The following is a 15,413-nucleotide window of genomic DNA, read 5'->3' on the forward strand; positions in this document are numbered from 1 at the left end:
AACTTAAATTGAAAAACGCAAATTAATATTTTGAAATAAATCAATTAATAAATAGTTAATGATATTTTTGCTAAATCTATGTTAATACTATTTTCAAACCATATATTTAGCTTTTTTTTTTACTTCCAACTAGTCCAAACACCAAAATGGAAAAAGGTGATGTCCTTCAGAATTTAATTCTCTAAAAATCACTTTCCCTCTTGAAGTTTATATTTAATTGATGCCTATCGCGCTTTAATTTACAAATTTTTTGTATGACGAGTCAAATATATATGTTATAGATGATGAAAAATAATATATAAATAATTATTAAAATAAATTTAAGATATTTTTTATCTAAAATATTTAGCCATTTAATAACCTTAATAAAAATATAATTTTAATTTTATTAAAAAATAAATTATAATAATTAAATTTTATTAATATTAGTTTAACACATGAATAAGTTTTAACCTAAAGTCTTACCTAAAATAAAAATTATAAATATATACTTTGCTACCATATAAAATAAGAGTACATATAAATCACCTCTTATAGGTTCCTTTTTTTATTCATACATCAAAAAATAAAGGAAACTGATCGAGGCTGTGCAAAGAGTTTTGGCGGGACAAGTCAATGTTGCCCCAATTTACATAAGCTTTAAAAAAATTTATAAAAAAGAACTTATTTCAGTGACGAAGCGTCAAGTTTACTACTAGGGAAGCAATCAAAAAAAATTTTTTATTTTTATTTAGTCAAACTCAAACCATTAAAATATTAAGATATATAAATAAGTGGTATGCGTCTTTGTTTTTGAGTAAAAGTTATCGCTAGATTTTTAATATTTTAATAATATTTTTTCAATCGAAATCATTGGCTCATCCTGTTTCTGCAATAAGATTTGATTATTTTTAAAGATAAAAAACTCCGTTCTGTACTTGCTGTTGTTGAAGCCAAAGTTAAGATGAATTTGCATAATTTAAAAAAACTCTTTAAAACTTTTCATCAAATCGGTGCATATTAAAAATTCAAATATTTCATTAACATTCTTTTTCTTTCTAAATTCAACATCCCGAAACATTATCTTTAATTCGGTTTTCAGCTTGTGTAAGTCGAAAAATTGAGAATAAGTGTCGTTTAAATTATCTAATAAACATTTTAGGAAATTTTGATTATTTGGAATTTACTAATATCTAACAATTCGACGAATTTAATATTTTTTGGTGTACGACATATGAAATAGAATTAATCAAATCATTTTGAATATTGCTTGATAGTCCAATAAAAACTGCACTATTTATAAATGATGTTTCAATAGTAAATTTTCTTCCGCGAGCAAATAAATAAATTCAAATTAGAAGATTCATCATCACGGAATACGAGCTCCTGAATTCCAAGAAAACATATAAACTTGATCAGTATTTTCAATATTTCTCTATTTGATTTGACTTATTATGCTGTTGGATTGATATTTTGCGCATCGAATCTATCAAATTTTCAATACGATTTTGGCCAAATGTTTTTTATTGAATCATCGACTGCAAATGAGCGGTTTATTCTTTGCCGTTTAACTGTCTTTGAAAAATTATTCATATCCGAAAATCCTTAATCATTCCAAACATATTTTTCTTTTGGGAATAATAGATATGACCAACAATATAGAGAATTAGAAAATTAACATCCAGTGAGCCATACATATTTTTCATATTTATCGCTAGAAAAATTACGAATGCAAGTTTTGATTTCTTTTTTTATTTGTAAAATTGGTTTTGGTCTTCCTTTTTCAATAATCAATATATTCGCATCAAAATTTCTTGAGCTAAATGATAATGTTAATAAATTTTCAATAATACAATTACAATTATTAAACATTAATTAAGATTTTGAAAACGAAAAATTTTTTATTTTAAAAAAGTATGGAAAAATATTATATAAAAAAATTTCTTTTATTTATTAAAAAAATAAGCATTTTTTTATTTGCTACCCCATTATTTATTTTTTATGATCAAATTACACAATACCATGGCATGATTTTCTCTTTCTTTATTAAAACAAATAAGCAATATTAAATTTGCTTCCCTCAATTTATATTTTTTTAACGTAGTAAAAATAATAGTAAATTTTTTAACGTAGTAAAAATAATAGTAAATTTTTTAACGTAGTAAAAATAATAGTTTAGTAACTTTTTTAACGTAGTAAAGATAATAGTATTTCTTAATATAGTAAAAATAATATTAATTTTTTAACTTTATAAAAATTATAATAATCTTTTTAACGTTATAAAAATTATATTAATCTTTTTAACGTTATAAAAATTATATTATTCTTTTTAACGTTATAAAAATTATATTAATCTTTTTAACGTTATAAAAAATATATTAATATTTTTAACGTTATAAAAATTATATTAATCTTTTTAACGTTATAAAAATTATATTAATTTTTTTAACGAAGTCAGTTTAGTTTATTTAGCATATTACAAAGATTATATTAAGTTTATTTAAAAATTTTATAAGAAAAATTTCAAGGGAAGTAATGCTTCCCTTGCTTCTATGGACCCTTTGTCACTGACTTATTTGATTTCAAAATGGGAAAATAGATAAGATATGAATAAAATAGGTAATATGTTGTTCTGTGAACGTTTTTAAAAAAAGTGATATTTTCGTTCGTCGTTCATTTATAAAAATTAAATATGTTTACATTCAACATTCATCTATAAAAAAAGGAACTCAGTGAATTTCATAACCACCTTTATTCAGATCAAAAAATACTATATTTTTAAAAATGAATTTAATATAAATAAATTACAGATGAAATTACACCATTTTAGCCCATTTTTTTGGAAACCTTATCCAATGCAATTCGAGCTAAATATAGAATCATCTAATTCTATGTTTTCCTACCCATTTTTTTAAATATGGTGAAAACTTTATCCAAGCCAATTTGAGTTTAATATGAATATGTATATACTTATAAATTATAAAATATTTCAAATTATAGTAGAAGTAGACACTAATCAAAATGAAAGGGTGCTGGAAAATATCTGAGATTTTTTAAATTTTTTTAATAATAAGTTTGCTTAACATAAACCTGGTTAATCTCTTAGCCAATGAACAACTAAGAGTTACTTTAGGATATTGACTCGGATGCGACCTATTCAGCCTCATCATTGCATGAACTGCAGCCTCTTAGTAAATGATAAGGGAAGGCATAGCCTCAATTGCATCAAATGTCAGTCGACATCAACGACACTCTTCAATAAATAAATTTTTTAGGCCTCCTTTTAAAAAAGGCTCGATACCTAATATCCTAGAACCTTGCAATTTCTCAAAATATGACCGTCTGACCCTATTTTCAAAGCTATAAGCCATTCCCTTATTTGGGATATACACGTGTTTCAGTCTTACCCACCAATATGAGACTAAAATAAATAAACAATTACAAAAGTCTAAGCAATTTTATATTATGACCAATTGCAACGTCTACCAATGGACAGTTCACTCTTATCACTTTAAAAAAATTTGGCTCACAAAATTAAATTGCAAACTTTTGAACCTAGGAACTCCTATTCTTTAGGCAGGACATACAAATAAACATTTTTACATTCCTCTATAGTTCCTTTTAGGAACCCAATTATGCTTTTTTTTAAAAAAATTTTAAAGTCAAAAGATTTTTTTCACATTTTTATAGTTCTTATATATAATCGTTTTAAAAGAAATTTTTTTTTAAATTGAATAAAAAGAAAAGCGCAAGGAAAGTAAAAATACATCCAAGTTCAATCGTCCAAAATAAAAGATGCCTTTCTTTTTTCAAATAAACTAATTTTATTCATAAATCTGTTTAATTTCAATCTTTATTTATTTACAACACTATTTTTACAATGTATTAAAGTTAGATATAAATAATTTATAATAAATGACAAGCGTAATATTAATCTGGAGGCCTAAGGCGGGGCTGCCTTGCCCTCTCTCCCGTTCACACAGGTCTAGATCGAATTAATCCACCATCAAAAATGATAAATACAAAATATAAAATAAAGTTATTATGAAAGCCAGAGATATTTTTAATAAAAATATTAAACGGATAAGATTTTATATAACAGGTTGCGTAATAAGGAAAATCTATGATTAAAGGTTTTAATAAGATTGAAGGAAAATTAATCCAATTAAAAAAATACCTAAGAATAGACCTATAAAAAATTATTATATTTGATTCAAATATAATGCTGTCATTTTATAATATGCGTGTATAAGGAGAACCTTTGCCTCCGGGCGGATGGACACGTATTCAAATCTCAAATAACCATTTTGAACTTGAATTGTTCGGACCGGATCGGCCAGACGGCTAGATTGAAAATTTAACATTACGTAATATAGTGTCTCCCTACATTTTTTAACATTAGGATGATAGTTGATATTTGTATTAACATTAAGAAGATAGGAAAATGAGATTACGGAGATTATATATTAGATTATTTGAATATAAAAAAAACCTTTATTTTAATTTGTAACTTACTGTTGAATTTAATTTTATTTTTACAATGAAGTTGTCAATTTAATATTCTAAATATATTTTTATTATTTGTATATGTTAACGTCAATGTTTTTTTCCGGCAATGTATTATTTTTTTCAACCTTAAATCGATTTTTGAGCGCGTTTTTTTAAATTTAGATTTTACCGGAAATATATTCCAGCATATTTAGAATACCTATCTTGTGAATTGTAGATAATTTTACCGATAACTTTTGAGTTATTTGTTATTTATATGAAAAATCAATGGAAAAACTAGTGCTGTGAAGTAACGTCAAAAAAGTAATTTCCTTACTAACGACGTTACTTTTTTAAGAAAAGGAACGCCATTCGTTACCTTCTTCTAGAGGTAACGAGTAACGGTAACGCGTTTCTTTTTTTTGAGTAACGATAACGCAAAACGTTACTCGTTACTTTATATTTTTTCTTAAAAAGTATTAACAAAAAGCAAAACATATTTTATTGTATTATAAAATTATTTTTATTTATTTTTTAATGCTTAATATAAACAATATAAGCCGAGTTTTAATTCATATCAACCACTTCTTTCATTTTTATTTTAAATTCTCGTTGTTAAATTTTCTGTCTAAATTAATATTCATAAATTTTCTGTCAAAATTAATATTCAATCAAAATTTAATAAATTTTAATAATGATATTATTATTCTTATAATTTATTTTAAGAATATTATGTCTATAGTACTTCTTCAGATGATTTAGCCCTTCTCTGGTCCCAATTTGAAATATATTTTAAACCAATAAAGAAAATTAATGGAAGTCTACACTTTGTAGGTTCGGGTCCGCTTTATATACTCTTAAAAATAACAAAAAGACAAATAAGCTAAAATGGCTGTCAAAATGGCCCCTATAAGTTTGAAGCGAGAGATTTAAAAAAATATCAAAAATTTAACTTTTACAGATTAGATAGTTTTTTCTATTTAAGTATTTAATATTAAATTAATATCATTATAAATTTTAGATAATACCTTAATCAAATATTTAATATAATTATATAATTAATATTAAAATCATTTAATATAAATTTTAATAAATATATAATTGTAATATTTAACATAATATATTATTAATATAATATTGAAAGTAAATAAATTAATTTAATATAAATAAAAATATATAATTGTAATATTTAACAAAATATATTATTAATATAATATTTAAAGTAATTAAATTAATTTAATATAAATAAAAATATATAAATTGTATTAATATAAATTTTAGTAATATATAATTATATAATATGATTTAATTATAATGTAATAATTAATATTATTAACATAATTAATATATAATTAAAATAGAATAATTTATATTATATATATCATATTTTATATATTTATAATATTATTTATCTATTTAATATAATTTATTTATAATTCAATATTATATATAATATAATATGGTTAATATTACTAGGAACTCCATTATTAAAATTTTTATGATTTTTACTCATTATTCCTATAAATATCAGATTTACTCATATTTCAATTTTATTTTAGATTTCTAATGATTAATGGGAATATGTTGATCTCTTTTCCTACTAGGAACTCCATTAATAAAATTTTTATCGTAGAGATTTATACTTATTATTCCTATAAATATCAGATTTGCTCATATTTTAATTTTTTCTAGATTTCAAATGATTAATGGGAGTGTGTTGATCTCTTTTCCTACTAGGAACTCCATTAATAAAATTTTTATCGTAGAGATTTATACTTATTATTCCTATAAATATCAGATTTACTCATATTTTAATTTTTTTTTAGATTTCTAATGATTAATGGGAATATGTTGATCTCTTTTCCTACTAGGAACTCCATTAATAAAATTTTAATCGTAGATTTATACTTATTATTCCTATAAATATCAGATTTACTCATATTTTAATTTTTTTCTAGATTTCTTATGATTAATGGGAATATGTTAATATCTTTTCCTACTAGGAACTCCATTAATAAAATTTTTATCGTTGAGATTTATACTTATTATTTCTATAAATATCAGATTTGCTCATATTTTAATTTTTTTTTAGATTTCTAATGATTAATGGGAATATGTTGATCTCTTTTCCTACTAGGAACTCCATTAATAAAATTTTTATTGTAGAGATTTATACTTATTATTCCTATAAATATCAGATTTACTCATATTTTAATTTTTTTTTAGATTTCTAATGATTAATGGGAATATGTTAATCTCTTTTCTTACTAGGAACTCCATTAATAAAATTTTTATCGTTGAGATAAATACTTATTATTCCTATAAATATCAGATTTACTCATATTTAATTTTTTTTTAGATTTCTAATGATTAATGGGAATATGTTAATCTCTTTTCCTACTAGGAACTCCATTAAAAAAAATTTTATCATAGGGATTTATACTTGTTATCCCTATAAATATGAGATTTATTTTGTTAGAGGTTTCTAGTTACTTATCTTACTAGGAAATCTATTTATCATACGTATTCTGATTACAAATATTGTTAAAAGGCTCGATTTGAGTCAAGTTTTTAAAAACGGCTAACTCAAATTTTCGCTAGCAAAATATTGATTAAGCCTCGAGATTTAGCTAATAGATGTCAAACCTTTATGCTACCTCTGAGCAAGGTCTGCTGGCTTGCCTAATATTTTTTCGGATAAAATATTGAGTTAGCCATTTTTAAAAATCGGCTCAAATCGAGCCGTTTAACAACATTACTTATAAATAATATGATATAATGAATAAGCATGCATGTTGTAAGAATAATGAAATATAAGGCTAACAATTTTATTATTACTTTTGCAATTATATCAATAGTATATATAAATATTATTATTGTGATTGATAAATATAAAATAATGATTGCAATTGTATAATAATGCTATATAAAATAATGATTGCAATTGTATAATAATGCTATATAAAATAATGATTGCAATTTATATATCAATAGTATATAAATTTATATTTATTGAGACTATATATTGATGAAGGTATATAAAATAAAGATTGCAATTTGCATATCAATTATAAAATTATATTTATTAAGACTGTATATTGATGGTGGTGTATAAAAATTTGTATATATTGCAATTGAATATTAATTGTATATAAAATGATGATTCTTCTTCTCCGTTTTATGGCGATTTCCAGGTTTACCCGGGTAGGCCAGTTTTCCCTCTGATTTTTCTTTTCCATTTTTGACGGTCCTGAGCATCAATACTTGTAAGATTCAAGCTTCTCATATCCGCCGCTATCACATTTGTCCACGTCATCTTGGGTCTTCCTCTAGGTCTTGATCCTCCTACTTCCATCATTGTGCATCTCTTTACCCAGTCATCTCTTGTCATACGTTCCACATGCCCAAACCATCTTAGTCTATTTCGTCGCATTACCATACCAATCATTTCTATACCTAATCTTGCTCGCAATTCCTTGCTAGTTTTTCTCTCTCTCAGAGATACCCCACACATCCATCTAACCATCCTCATCTCTGTTCTTTCTAATTTGGCTTCGTGAATTGCTTTCATTGCCCATGTTTCACCGCCATAAACTAAACAACTCCTCACGCAGCTTACGTAAACTTTCCCCTTTAACTTCAGAGAAACTTTTTTATTTGTAAGAATAGATGACATCTCTCTGAACTTCTTCCAAGCTTGTCTGATCCTTGCAACAACAGCAAAATCTACACCACCATCTGCGTTTAGCATATCACCTAAATAACAAAACTTATCCACTTTTTCTAGGGTTAACCCATTGCCAATATCCAGACCACCATTTTTTAGGTTATCATTATTATGTATCCCTTTCATGCATGTTTTACAAATAAAGGTCATTCTTTCTAACATCAAACTGCCTTTTTTCCCACTACATCTTTTATGTACCCATTTCTGGCATCTGGTGCATTGGATAGAATTTCTAGCAACTCCTTTCCCACATACACCACAAGGCCACTTACCTGATTCTTCTATCTTTAGATTTTCCCCACCAATCATCACCTTTGTTTTTGATGCATTCATTTTCAGGCCCTTTGCTTCCATAGTCATCTTCCATTTACTAACTTTATCCCTCAATTCTCCCTCACTGTTTGCCATTAATACAAGGTCATCTGCATATAATATCTCCCAGGGAAGTCCTTCACGCATTTCTCTAGCCACCACATCCATTACTAAGATAAATAATAATGGACTCAGCACGGATCCTTGATGAAGTCCTACCTTCACCTCAAAGCTGTCACTATCACCATGATCCGTCCGTACTGCTGTTTGTGCTCCAACATACATTGCCATCACTGCGGTAACTAACCATTCCTCCACACCGGATTTTCTCAAGGCCCATCTTGTAATCTCACGCGGCACCCTATCAAATGCTTTCTCCAAATCAACAAACGCATAATAGAATTTCTTTTCCTTCGCAAGATACTTCTCCTGAATTTGTCTCACCACAAAAATTGCATCTGTCGTGCCTTTTCCCGATGTAAAACCAAACTGCATTTCATCAATTTTGATTTGTTCCCTTATCCGCTTTTCTAACACTCTCTCAAATACTTTCATTGCATGTTCCAAGAGTTTAATAGCTCTGTAAGACCCACAATCTAAAGGATCACCTTTCCCCTTGTATACTGGGATAATTATACTTCTTCGCCAGTCCTCGGGAATAGTACCTTCTGTGACAATCTGATTTGCTAAATTCATTAACCATTCAATCCCTAAATCATCAGAACCTTTAAACATCTCTGATACCACCATCGTTAAACCCGATGCCTTCCCTTTCTTCATCATTTTCACTGCTCTCCTTATCTCGTCCTTGCCAAATTTACACCCTGGACCTTCTACCTTTGCACAACTAATATTATTATTCCATTCATTTTCTTCATTCAAAAGTCCTTTCATGTAAATCTTCCAGGTGTTCTTAATACCACTACTATCAATCGTCATTTTTCCTTCCATATTTTTCAAACACTTTACACCTATCACATCTTGCCTCTTTTTTGACATCTGTTTTGCCATTCTAACCATATTTCCAATTCCATCAGCGCATTTCATTTCTTTAGCAAACTCGTGTCTTTTTTCTTCTTGAGCCTTCGCTATTAATTTCTTAGCATTTCTTTTAGCCATCTTGTAAATATCATTATCACTATTTTCTTTGCTATTATACCATACTTTGAAACACCTCCGTTTCTCATCCACGGCTTTCGCTACCTCTGGGCTCCACTACCAAGTCTCCTTATGTCTAGGCGGCCCTTTTGTCCATCCACATACCTCCTCAGTTGTCATTACCCAAGCTTTCTTCATGGCTTCCCACTTGTCATTCACCCCAGATGCTTGTGCCACCTCCGCCGCCCTAATCGCCAATGCCATATTGAATTGACGTCTAGCATTCTCCTTCAATTTCCAAACCTTCAGCCTTGGGACAAACTTTCTTTTAGTGACCCTGGCACCCTTAAGAGTGAGATCTCCTACAACTAGTCGATGCTGATTTGTACATTCCTCTCCCGGTATCACTTTCACATTTTTTATTATACATCGATCACATCTCCTTAATAACAAGTAATCCACAACACTTTTGGTACTACTCGACTTATAAGTCACCAGCTTCTCTGATTCTTTCTTAAACATTGTATTACAAACAATCATATCCATAGCATCACTAAATTCTAAAATCCTCTCTCCTTCCAAATTTCTCATGCCGTAACTGAACCCTCCATGTACTCCTTCATAACCCTCACTACTCGCTCCCACATGTCCATTCAGATCGCCAGCCAGGATAATCCCCTCTTCATTTGCCAGTCTCGATGTCACCCCCAATAGACTGTCCCAAAATACATCTTTCTCTTCTTTACTTCTTCCAAACTGAGGAACATATGCCGAGATCATATTATATAGCTTTCTACCAATAATCATCTTGATAACCATTATCTGGTTGTCTAGCCTTCTCACTTCGACTACTTTGTCTACCAATTTCTCCGCAACCAATACCCCAACTCCAGCCTTACCATCATTACCTCCTTGCCAAAAGAATTTATACTTTTCGCTAGTCTTGCCAATCATTCTGGTCCCATTTCCTTTCCATCTAGTCTCCTGTATGCAGCACACATCTATATGTCTTCTGTGCAATACATCGACGACTTCTCCCGCTCTTCCCGTCATACTCCCAACATTCCATGTCGCGACCCTAACTCGATCACCCGTAAACTGGTTTCTCCACTTTTTATTAGGTCGATATAAAATGATGATTACAATTTGTATATCAATAGGTGGTATATAAAATAATGATTGCAATTTGTATTTCAATAGTAATATATAAAATTAGGGTAATTACTTTTTGCATATCAATATTAAATAAAATGGTGTAAATTTGGCATAAAAAGCATTAAAAAATGAAAATTTTGACAGCATGATCATAATATTGATAAAGAGTGATGTGAATTTTTAGGTAAAAACCTAATAATTAATATAATAGTTTTCTCTATTTTGAGAATATAAATAATTATTAGAAAATAGATTTTTATTAAATTTAGATTTTATAAATTTATATTGGGCATTTTGCTTTAAAAAAAAAAAATTAATTGTTCCTGAATGGATTATAAATGATGCTAAGATTAAAATTTCCAGGTTAACAAGATAGCATATTTTAAATTTTCTTTGGTTGGTTGGAGTTCCTGAATGGATTATATCAAGTAATGCTAAGATTAAAATTTCCAGGTTAACAAGATAGCATATTTATATACTTTGGTTGGTTGGAGTTTCTGAATGGTTTATATTAAGTGATGCTAAGATTAAAATTTCCAGGTTAACAAGATAGCATATTTTAAATTTACCTTGATTAGTTGGAGTTTCTGAATGGATTATATCAAGTGATGCTAAGATTAAAATTTCCAGGTTAACAAGATAGCATATTTTAAATTTACCTTGATTAGTTGAAGTTCCTGAATGGATTATATCAATTGATGCTAAGAAGAAAATTTCCAGGTTAACAAGATAGCATATTAGCAATATATTCTAAGAAGAAAATTTCCAGGTTAACAAGATAGCATATTAGCAATATATTCTAAGAAGAAAATTTCCAGGTTAACAAGATAGCATAATAGTAATATATTCTATAATTTACCTGGGTTGGTTATGGTCTCAAATGATGCTGGAGAAAATATTTTAGATAAACTTTCTAAGCAGGCAAGAGCTATAATATGATTATTTTATATAAGATTAATAAAAAATATACCAGTGCATTGTTTGGATACATGAAAGATATTGTTTTTAAATATCCCTTTACCCGCACATGATGGCTTGGTGCATTTGTAATACATAGTATATAACTATCATATTTTCTAAAACGTGAAGGTATCATAAGGTAATATTTATATATAAAGTATATATTGATCAATCAGCTTGTTAAATTGGCATACAAATTTTAAGCTTAAGCAAAATTTAGCAAAAAGTCACGCGACATAACATCATTACACAAAAAAAAAGTATATCATGCGGCACGATACGCACTTTGTAAATGTAAATTATATCCCAACACAAATATTTCAACCTCAATGTCCAGCAGTTCAAACTTAAAAAAGCATTTCAAGGTAAAAAGATGAATTTTACTTTAATAATAGAATAATATTCTTGCATAATATTTTGAAAAGCTTAATCATGGAATTAAAATATAAGTAGGGCTGTGCCGATACTAAATATCAGATCGAATCGGCTCCGTATTTAGTGTTTTCCAAAAATATCGAATCGGACCCATACTTGTAAAAATCCGATCCGGTGTAACGTGATATTTTAACTTAAAATTAAATTAACTCCCTTTAGTAATACTGACATTTATGATTGACGTTTAAATTTAGTAATACTGACATGTAATGTTAAAATTTTCTATTATTTAGTAATACTGACATGTAATGTTAAAAGTTTCTATTATTTAGTAATACTGACATTAATGACTGACATGTAATGTTAAAATATTTCTATTATTTAGTAATACTGTCATTAATGACTGACATGTAATGTTAAAAAGTTTCTATTATTTAGTAAAACTGACATTAATAACTGACATGTAATGTTAAAAAGTTTCTATTATTTAATAATACTGACATTTATGACTGACGTGCAATGTTAAAAGTTTATATATTGCAATATTAACACTTATGACTGACAGGTAATGCTTAAAGTTTATATGTTTAGCATATTGACGCTTATGAGTGATAAATAATTAAAATTTTCTAATATTGTAATTTATGAGATAGATAATATTTTAATTTCTGATATTTAGTTATATTAATATCTAAGTTTTATTCTATACCTTTTTAATTTTTTATACCTATAAATAATTTAACGTCGAAAACGTCATAGCTTAATTTTAAAATAGTTTGATCAAAATCTATATACACATGGTAGGTTAAATTTATTCATATTTAAACCTAAATTAAATAACATTCATCAAATAATTCAATATCGTACTTTTTATAAATATATCTATTAATAAAAAATATAAAAAGCTATATAATATAAATTAGCAATTCAGGCGCGTACGCAAGAATTTGGTCTGGGGGGGGGGGGGGTAATAAAATTTTTAAGAAATATTATTGTTTTTTAAAAATATCAAGCATAAATATATTAGGCTAATAACTATTTCTAATACACAATTTTAAATTTATGTGAATTATAAAAAAATTATATGTAAAGAATCACTTAAATGACCCAAAATAAAAATTTGAATTTTTTGAGCCTTTACACAAAAAGTTTCTTAGGAATAATTGCATTTTATATGTTATATATTTACAATGTAAAATCCAATCTTCGTTGTGATTGAGCTAATTTTTCATTTATCTCATCCTTGCTTGTCGTCAAATGCCTATGAATATTCAAAAGATCCAAACCTTTCAATCTACATTCAGATGTTGTACTTCTTGGTATGTTTTTCAGAAACCTGCAGGCCCGGCCCCTGGGCTGGACAGTATTTTAATTTTTTAAAATATACCCGAGCCGAGCCTGAAATATTTTTAAAAAAACACCCAAGCCGGGCCTGAAAATTTTATTTTAAAAAAAGCCGGGCCGGGCCTGAAAATTTTTAAAAAAAAGCCCAGTCGGGCCTGAAAATTTTTTAAGAAAAACTCAGGCCGGGCTGTAAAAAATCTTTAAAAAAAATCCGGGCCGTGCCCTGCAAATGGTACTTCTGCAGGCCTCTGTTATTCTTCTTAAAAAAGAGAATGTTCTCTCATTAGTTTACTAATGGAAAGAGTTTATAAACCCTTTTAATACATTGGGAATTTAATCTAAAATAGGTTTGAAATAATGCAGAGCATCCATAGCATTTTTTGGGACTATATCAACCATTGTTAATCTTATAAACATAATTATTCAGCTAGTAAGGCATCATAAGATACTTTAACATCTTCATAATAAAAATCTAACAAATATTTTTTTTCTATCACCATCTGAAAAAGATTGGGAAAGCTTTTGTGGAAGTAATATTTGCAGATGTAAGTGCTGCATGATGAATTAAAAATTCATTTATTTGGGTTATAAATGTATCTGTATTTAAGATATACTCTTCTACTTATCCTATATTAATGTTTTAACGATGAGCTTTCCTTGCTACAAGTCGAGGGAGACAAATATTAAACACGTATAGCTCTGCTTTTGACTCAACAATAAAATATGAAATTCTTCATCAACATTAGCCCTAATTTCCTTGAGTTCTGATCTCTCCCTATTCTCATCTTCTTAACCAAGTCAATGTCATGTTTTTGAAAAGTAATACTTAAAATAGTTGTATAATTAAATAATACATTCTAATGAGAAATAAAATTTGGAATAAGCATTGAATCCAATAATTATCTTGCTTCTGAGGAAATATTTCTTTCAGGCCATTGTGATATTTCAGTAATAGCAAATAATTGGCTCTTCTAACTCCTTAAAAGCTGTTACTGCTTGATGGCAGAGACTCTATCTCGTCGGACAAGGTTGCAATTTCTTTCTCCCTGTTGGACAAGAAGTTTCAGAAATAATTATTATTTGACTAGAAATTTGAAAATGGTAGATAAATATTACGCCACTAAAAATTTGAAAATAATAAGTAAATATTAGCCGGAAAATTTGAAATCGAAATTAATTGATAAAATAACTTAGTAGATAAATGTGATAATAAACGAATAAATATTAACAAATATAAATTAATAAAAACAATAATATTTTTGAAAAATATATCCGGCATCTGCATTTTTTGGTTTGGGGTGGGGGATCGCCAATGTAGCAATTGAATAGGACTTAACTCATCAAGAAGATGGCTAACTATTGTTTTTTTTTATAAAAATAACTATTATTAAAAAATATAAAATGCAATAAATATATTGTATAAATTCGCGATTGAAGAACATTTAAGAAAAAGATAAAGTATTGAAAAAATATATAAAATGCAATAAATATAATTTAAATTTGCAATTGAATAGAATTCAACTTATAAAAAGGATGTCAAACTATTGTACTTTTTATAAAAATATAGAGTACAATAACATTTAACAAAAAGATGCTTACCGATTATCATCTTTCAACTAAATTGCAATAAATATATTGGAATAAAAATATTAGAATAGATAATCACATTGATATAATTTTAACAAAATGATTTTTATTTACATTGCATAAATAAATATTTTAATATTATTAAAAAATTTCATGGGCGAATAATAAGCCCACTTATATTGGGTATAGATTAATATATTTGTCTGCAACAATGTGGCCATAGATAATATTTTTACCTCTGTTGCCCAACACCGTTTCCCATAACATTTCTGTTAACTAGGTATTCCTCTACAGGATATCCTATAAATTTTCCCATAACATTTCTGTTAACTAGGTATCCCTCTACAGGATATCCTTTAAATTTTCCCATTTCCAATTTGAAATCTTC

The 15,413-nt window shown here is 27.3% G+C and overlaps 1 protein-coding gene and 1 long non-coding RNA gene across 2 annotated transcripts in view; one reads left to right on the forward strand and one right to left on the reverse strand.

Annotated features, from left to right (window-relative positions):
- The window catches only part of LOC135931720 (tubulin-specific chaperone B-like), a 56,650-nt gene that overhangs the window by 2,938 nt on the left and 38,299 nt on the right, over positions 1 to 15,413 (forward strand). The window lies entirely within an intron of this gene.
- On the reverse strand, positions 11,435 to 11,961 carry LOC135922371 (uncharacterized). Its single transcript, XR_010570868.1, has 3 exons — positions 11,730 to 11,961; positions 11,619 to 11,687; positions 11,435 to 11,558 (listed from the first exon to the last, which is right to left on the reverse strand). It is a non-coding gene; the product is annotated as an uncharacterized LOC135922371 (long non-coding RNA).

Source organism: Gordionus sp. m RMFG-2023, chromosome 1, assembly GCF_954871325.1.
Source record: "Gordionus sp. m RMFG-2023 chromosome 1, tfGorSpeb1-WG-v2, whole genome shotgun sequence".
Classification (NCBI taxonomy): Eukaryota; Metazoa; Nematomorpha; class Gordioida; order Chordodea; family Parachordodidae; genus Gordionus; species Gordionus sp. m RMFG-2023.